The following is an 8,249-nucleotide window of genomic DNA, read 5'->3' on the forward strand; positions in this document are numbered from 1 at the left end:
ATCATCCCGAGTCCGCCGTTTTCTCCTTCTAATCTTCACTAGCCTCTGTGAAGGAGAAACATTTGCAGCTGGTGGAGGAGAAGGGAGAGATGGTTAAAAAAGACACATTTTAGAGAACAATGGGTACACTCTTTCACGTTAAATTTTGCTGTTCACATTACACAGCACATGTGCTTTCGTTACAAGGTCGCATTTTTCCTCTTATATTGAGGGCCTGCCGGTTTGGTGTGAGAGATCACTCACGCAGTGCCAGGCAACAGATTTCGGCTTGCAGGCAGCCATGGTAAGCCACAGTCTTTTGGCTTTTTTAACCTTCTTAACATGTGGGAATGGTTTCAAACAGTAGCACCCTCATTTCCCATACCAAGCACCCGTTGGGTTGGCCATTTAAAATGGGTTTGCAATGTAAAAGAAGGGGCTGTGGTTTCCGGGTTAACATGCAGCACAAACCCAACTAACCCCCCTCCCTCCCCACACCCAATTATCGGGGATGATCACTTCACCCCTCCCCCCCCACCGCGTGGCTAACAGCGGGGAACATTTCTGTTCAGCAGAGCAGGAAGGGGCACCTCTGAATGTCCCCTTAATAAAATCGCCCCATTTCAACCAGGTGACCGTGAATGATATCACTCTCCTGAGGATAACAAAGAGCGATCAGGAATGGATGTTGTCTGCATGCCAGCAAACACCGGGACCATACGCTGCCATGCTTTGTTATGCAATGATTTCAGACTACGTGCTACTGGCCTGGCGTGGTAAAGTGTCCTACCATGGCGGACGGGATAAGGCAGCCCTCCCCAGAAACCTTTTGCAAAGGCTTTGGGAGTACATGAAGGAGAGCTTTCTGGAGATGTCCCTGGAGGATTTCTGCTCCATCCCCATACACGTTAACAGACTTTTCCAGTAGCTGTACTGGCCGCGATTGCCAGGGCAAATTAATCATTAAACATGCTTGCTTTTAAACCATGTGTAATATTTACAAAGGTACACTCACCAGAGGTCCCCTGTGTGCTCTCAGGGTCTGGGAGCACGCCTTGGGTGAGTTCGGGGGTTACTGGTTCCAGGTCCAGGGTGATAAACATATCCTGGCTGTTGGGGAAACCGGTTTCTTCGCTTCCTTGCTGCTGTGAGCTATCTACATTATCTTCATCCTCATCTTCCTCGTACTCCGAACCCGCTTCCCTGTGTGTTTCTCCAGTGAGGGAGTCATAACACATGGTTGGGGTAGTGGTGGCTGCACCCCCTAGCATGGCATGCAGCTCCGCGTAGAAGCGGCATGTTTGCGGCTCTGCCCCGGACCTTCCATTTGCCTCTCTGGCTTTGTGGTAGGCTTGCCTTAGCTCCTTAATTTTCATGCGGCACTGCTGTGTGTCCCTGTTATGGCCTCTGTCCTTCATGGCCTTGGAGACCTTTTCAAATATTTTGCCATTTCGTTTACTGCTACGGAGTTCAGCTAGAACTAATTCATCTCCCCATATGGCGAGCAGATCCCGTACCTCCCGTTCGGTCCATGATGGAGCTCTTTAGCGATCCTGGGACTCCATCATGGTTACCTGTGCTGATGAGCTCTGCGTGGTCACCTGTGCTCTCCACGCTGAGCAAACAGGAAATGAAATTCAAACGTTCGCGGGGCTTTTCCTGTCTACCTGGTCAGTGCATCTGAGTTGAGAGTGCTGTCCAGAGCGGTCACAATGAAGCACTGTGGGATAGCTCCCGGAGGCCAATAACGTCGAATTCCGTCCACACTACCCCAATTCCGACCCGCTAAGGCCGATTTTATCGCTAATCCCCTTGTCGGAGGTGGAGTAAAGAAACCGGTTTAAAGGGCCCTTTAAGTCAAAAGAAAGGGCTTCGTCGTGTGAACATGTCCAGGCTTAATTCGATTTAACGCTGCTAAAGTCGACCTAAACTCGTAGTGTAGTCCAGGCCTAAGAGAGGAGCACAGCTTAAGCCAGTCCCCTTTCATTGGCAAATCCCATTATCTAGCTTAGGCTGCTGCCTTTGGCAGCTCCCTGCCTAGCATGCTTGCTTTTGCAGTCTAATATGTGTATCTCTTGACATTCATTTTACTGAGAGGCTAGGCACCTGATTCAGCCTTATGGATCACAGTGGTGTTCTTGTGATTTTCTAAGCACTTAAAAGTTGTATGTTGCAATGCTCAGCATTGCTCAGCATTGCAACATACAAGTCCCTTAGGGAAGCACAAAGGGTGGGATTTACAATATAGAAGATGTGTTTATAACACTTACACAGCTGGGTTACAAGGCTAATTATTGTCTGTAAAGTATTTTGAGATCCTTGTTTGAAAGGCTTTCAAAAAAATGAGACTATTCTCAGCATGTGTGAGAGAGAAACATTCATGATTGTTAGTTAGTTACATGCATGTTTATGAAAACCAACTTTTGGTTTTTTAATTTAATGTAATTACAATAAAAAGAAAAAAGTAGTTATCTTGTTAAGCCTTTGCCCTCATTATATTTTGTAGTATAGCTTACAAGCAGGCCTTTCCTTGGTTGTAAAGCTGACATGTCACTTTGACAAGAATATTTTATCTGCAATATTTCATCTTGCCTACCTTGAAGTGCAAGTTTTCCCTTCAAGCTTGTAACACCCAGTATTAAATGCAAGGCATATCATGATGAGCTGTGAGGTTGCCACATTTTCTAAGCTAAGCAAGGTTCAGCTGACAATTTCTAAAGAGACAAGATAACGAGGTAAAAGTGGTAAAGATATTAACCGAATTTTTATCCAAATAAACATCAAAGATAGGGTCCCAAAGAAGTGGATAACAGCCAGTAAGTTTTGCTGAATATGCAGTGTTGTTATAGTGTGTTGGTCCCAGGATATTGGAGAGACAAGGTGGGTGAAGTAATATATTTTATGGGACGAAATTGTGTTTGTAAGAGACAAGATTTTGATCTTACACAAAGTTCTTTTTCAGATCTTGCACTATTACTAATAGCCATGGGACCACTTGAACCCAAATTGTGCTCTCAGTTACATCTGAGTGAATGTTTCATCCATTCTTGATAAAAATTGAAGTTATTTAATATTTAGCCCTTATACAGCAGTTTTGATCTTATGATAATTTGTGGTCAGAAAGGTAGAATGCTTTTCTATGGACCATCTTTCAATAGCAATATAGTGCCAAGCAAATTTTTAAAACACCATCTATATTTTCCAAGTTTATATAGGAAGGGGGGGGAAAAAGGGGGGGGGGGGAAGAGTACTAACGCTCTTTTCTACACCAACTAAATTGCTTGGACTTCCCTTTCTTTATATATGTAAATGTTACTAAGGCTTCACTTAAGAGATGTTAGTCATTGATTACAGGCACAGCATAACAAGAAGCAGTTCTGGATGTCCATTAACTTTTCTTGATAAAGTGATCTGGATAAGAAAAGATAAAGGTCAGGTGCTTTATGCCACAGGCCTATTACTAAAGCATCAGTTGGGGTAAGTTTGGAAGGATTTGATTTTTTATCAGTAAATATTGATTTTACTTTACACATACAATTACTTCCATTGATGATAATCCAAATTTACAGATAGGCAAAGAAAGAAAAATACTGCTTGAGGCCTTAGAGTTTGATTTAATATATTTTATATACTTTGACAGGTGATATTGACAAATTGTGTTTTAATGGTTATAAACCTTTAGCTTTTGAATCTCAATGTCTACTGTCAGCAATTTTTAGTGTCTGCCTCTCCCATAATTTCCTACAACTGTGAAAATTTAAATCAATACAAATAAAAAGCTTAAATATATACAATCTATAATTGTCAAAATAAGAAAAAATAAAAATGAAATTCTTCCACACATAGTTAAGAGTACCTTTTTCTTACATATTTGTACAATTCCTAGCACAATGGGACCCTGATCCAATACTGGGGTTCTTAGGTGCTACCACAATACATAAAATAATAATGAAACTAAATCAGCTTCATTATCATACATGTGGCAGTGGAGATGGAAGAGTTCAATCAGATTAGTAAAAGGGACTTTGAAGATCAAGAAAGATGAGGTATTTATACAGCTCAGGACATTGATGATCTGAACTTTTAGATTTCAAACAGATGAAGGGAAAAAAAATACAATTGCCAAGCGTATCAAATGTACAATATCCCGAAGTCAAAGAATTTGTCAAGAGTAAAGAGGCTTTAGCCAGCTATCTTTAAAGAGAAAAAGATACGTTGTTACAGATATTAATCTAAAAGGGGCCATATCATTTATGTAAAGCTTTAAATAGTATTGATACAAGATGTGCACCTTTTATGAAGAGGCAGGAAGAAAGATTGATGCGAAAAAATAAAAATCAGTATATTTAACAGATGTCCTGTTTTCAATACATGCTATTACAAAACAATCGCTATAGATTACCTTCTCAGGGGTACCTTACTGAACATCAGTCAGATTAAAAAGGTCTTTGGCCAGGGATAATGTTGAAGGATTTCATACAGAATTGGTAGTAGACACCCAAAATGGAAACATTTTGGAGCAAATGTACAAACAATGACATCAGTTGCAATTTGCCAGTGGTCCTAGTGGACCTGTTCTGTTCGTTCCTTCTGGGGCACCCGGCATTGGCCATTGTCGGAAGACTGGATACTGGGCTAGATGGACCTTTGGTCTGACCAGTATGGCTGTTCTTATGTTCTAAAGAACTTTATAGGTAGGCAAAAATAGCAAATGGGGGAGGAAGGGAAGTAAACTACTTCCAGATCTGCACATGGTTCATTTTCAAAGTTACAGCAGTGTCTCTGCTAGGGCAGTTTTGGTGTATATAGGAACCAACTCTTGGCATGGAATTCATCCTGATGCTGATGCACAGCCTGCCAAAGGGATGGAGGGGAGATGGATTGTGCCCTTCTAATCCTGGGACTTCCTGGGGCCAGTTTGGCTCCTGGCACTGGCTAGAAGGGCCTGGAGACTGCCTGAACTTATGCCCCACTGCCTGAGACCGCTCATGAGCCTTGTGGGGCACAGATCAGTCTTCTCCACAACCTCTTCCAAATGTTACAAACCCAATTTTGTGGTCAGTATATGTAAATTTTTCATTTTTGTAATTTAAATTTGGGACTGGACTTAGGGCTGTCAGCACTAACTGGCAGCAATACAAGGGTAAAGAACCCTTTTAGAAATATGAGATAAAGAAGAAACCTCTCTCAAATGATCAAATCTTATACGCAGACCTGCAGCGTGAAAAAATATTTTCATCTCTAACGATATCAGTGTTCTTGACCTGAATGCAGTTGCCAGGAACAGCAGGGTGACTGTTTCATATACAGATTTTTCCATGCACAGCCAAAACAGTTATGCCCCCAAGCTTCTATTACAAGCTGGAAAAAGTGCTATTGACTATTTCATTGTTAAAACTCTCTAGACTACAATAGCTGGATAGGCCACACAAATGATGTGTGCAGGGATGGTCTCTAGGCCTGGTGGCCCCATAGTGTGTTAAAGTGCAGGCACCTGAGTTCAACTTTGAGCCCGGTCTACTCCCTTCTGTAGAATTGGAGTTTTATAATCAATCAGAAGTGGTGATCCCATATGCACAGTTTGCAGAGGAACCAATGAGTCAGTGAATTTGTGTTTGCTGGCACAGTCATGCTCCTGAGATGACCTACCCTTGAGCAGTGCACAGCTCAGCATGTGGAGTCCTCTGAAATACTTTGAAGATTCCCATTGAGTGGCCAGCCATTCAGTAAGGATTCAGGTGACTTGGGAATGACTGACAAGGTGTTCTGAAAACCCCATCAGCATCCAAACATATGCCAAGCCCCCACTGGAACAAGCAAGAGGCCACGTGCACTAGTGCAAGCTTTTGAAAATTCCAAAATGAGGTTTCTATGTTAACTACAAAATAGAGGTAGGCACAAATAAGACAGGGTGGGGGTAGAAAATGTGGACAATACTATTGCATCTCACAATCTTATGCCATGTAAATCCATGGTCCTAGCTGTACAATAGACCAATAAAGTGGATTGAGAACACAAGGTATACACAAGGTGTACTTGGTGGCAGCAAGATCCCTGGGTTCTGTTGCACTCAAATGTGGAAATTCTGTAGCAGCTTCATTTAAATTAACAGAGACTTAATTGTTTTAGTGTATATGAATAATTTTGTAGTAGTATGCCAGAACTGGTAGGGGGCAGAGGAGGGTAAATCTGTACCACCATTTTCTGCACTTAGGGAAAGCAGCCACCACAGAGCCAGTATGTGCCCTTCCTTGTGCAGGTGACTGAAGCATCAACTCTGTTCATCCAATGCCTCCAATAACATAGTTTATGCCCACAAGTGTTCCATGACAGAATTATATCTGTCACCATGTTTACTCCCTCCCAAGAGCAGGGGGGAAGATTGCAAGTCACCCACTGCTGTTTCTGTCCAAGGCTGCTCCATGGTAATAGACTGCTCCTTGCTACAGGCTAGATTATCACTTCTGATAAAATATCAGAGTGTGTTTTGAAAATTATTTTTTTCAGATTAGGACTTGAGAACTGTTTTCCAACAAAGGTTGTAATGAAATATTCTAATACCCTTATTCACATTATGGAGTAAAATGCTACCAGACTGTCCCATTGACATCAAATGGGACCCTTTGACGAGTAAGGGCAGTGTTTATAGGGGTTTAAGAATCTGCACCTATATTTGTTACAAGTCTAGTAATTTACTGTACCATATTATTAATTGTAAAGGAAATAAAAAATTCTGTTCTATTCTATAAAGGTTTTATCTCTTTCCCATCACTGTAGGATCTGCATGCCTTCCATGAATGTATTAAGGTAGTTCATTCTGTCTCCAGAGGGAGAATTGTATTGTTAGTAGTTTGTTTTGGTAGGGAGTTTTTATTTTGGGGGTGGGGGAGAAGTGTTGCAGGGGGATAGCAGTGTATACATTTAAAAAAAATACTATGTATTTTAATAGACACAGCAAGCTTGAAGAAGTACACCTTGCTCTTGGAGCAGCTGGTGGTGAAATTTGTGAGGATCCATAGTCTCTGTGGGAGTTCATTTCACAGCTTTGGCCTACTACATGTGGAAAACAAACACTCTATATGCTGCTGTAATAGTCCTCTTGGGGAGTGTGGCCTAGTGGTTATGGCTGCAACTCCTGCCTGCCAAGGAGGTTGTGGGGAGGGGAGCCTGGGCCCTCCCACCCCACCAGCGTCCAAACCAGGGCCCTTTGGGCTATGTCCTCCCTGGGCCTCTTCCTCTTGTCCACCCCCCTGGGGTCAGCTTAGTCCAAGGCTTTCCCCTGGTGGGGAAACTTAAACCACAATAAGTAAGGGGAGTTACTAAAGTCCAAGGTCCACAGGATACTTCCCTCTGTCTCTGGGGTGGGTCCCTCCTTCCCTCAGGGCAGGCCCCTTTAGGCACCTGTGTCAGAGTCTTAGGCATCCCTCTGCTCTGCTGGAACTGTGGGTCTGCTCACCTCCAGCTCTACCACCTAAATGAACTAATTCCTTGCCTTTTAATTTCTCCAGCAGAGAGAGAGAGAGAGAGAGAGAGAGAGCGCGCATTTGCTGCAGGTGTGGTAGGGTGAGGCTGGCTGAGCCCAAAATTATCCCTTAACCTCTTGTTGCTCGATGTGGGGCTTGTACACCCCATCATACCTGCAAACATAATCTTTACTCTCATGATAGAGTGGTTGGTGACATTATTATTAATTTGTACACAAAGCATAGGGCTACTAATTTGAATAACCAAGAACCCTATTTGCATTAATTGGTTCTTCTTGGCTTGAAATTATTTCAGTGCAAAAACTTCCATGTGTCTGCTATACTGTTCTAAAGATGGAAGTGATAATTATTTTTTCCTTTACCCTTAATGTTTCTACCAGCAGCATGCATGAAATAGTTTAATCAACTATTTCTTTGGCTTAAATAACATTTCAGTGCAACTAATGAAATTAATCTTATCAGTGTCAGCCTAAAGACTCAAATCAAATGAATATGGTTAAAGAGAAAACAAATTTCTTTTAAAAGTATTTTAAAACCACATTTCCCAAACACAGAACTTTCAAACTCCCACACATCATGGATTATTTCTGGATTTAGGTAACACCCTTATTAATGTAATTAAGTAAGGTAGAGCTTTCTTTTGGTCCAAAAGTGTGGCAACGTATAGGACCAGTTTCTACACTAAGATGCAAATACAAAATTTCCACTGACCTTTACAAGAGCCTCTCTTCTGTAATGGAGAGCAAAGTTTTACTGACAATAGATATAGACCAAGATTTAAAAAAA

Source organism: Terrapene carolina, unplaced genomic scaffold (assembly GCF_002925995.2).
Source record: "Terrapene carolina triunguis isolate 2854851 unplaced genomic scaffold, T_m_triunguis-2.0 Scaffold42, whole genome shotgun sequence".
Lineage (NCBI taxonomy): Eukaryota > Metazoa > Chordata > Testudines > Emydidae > Terrapene > Terrapene triunguis.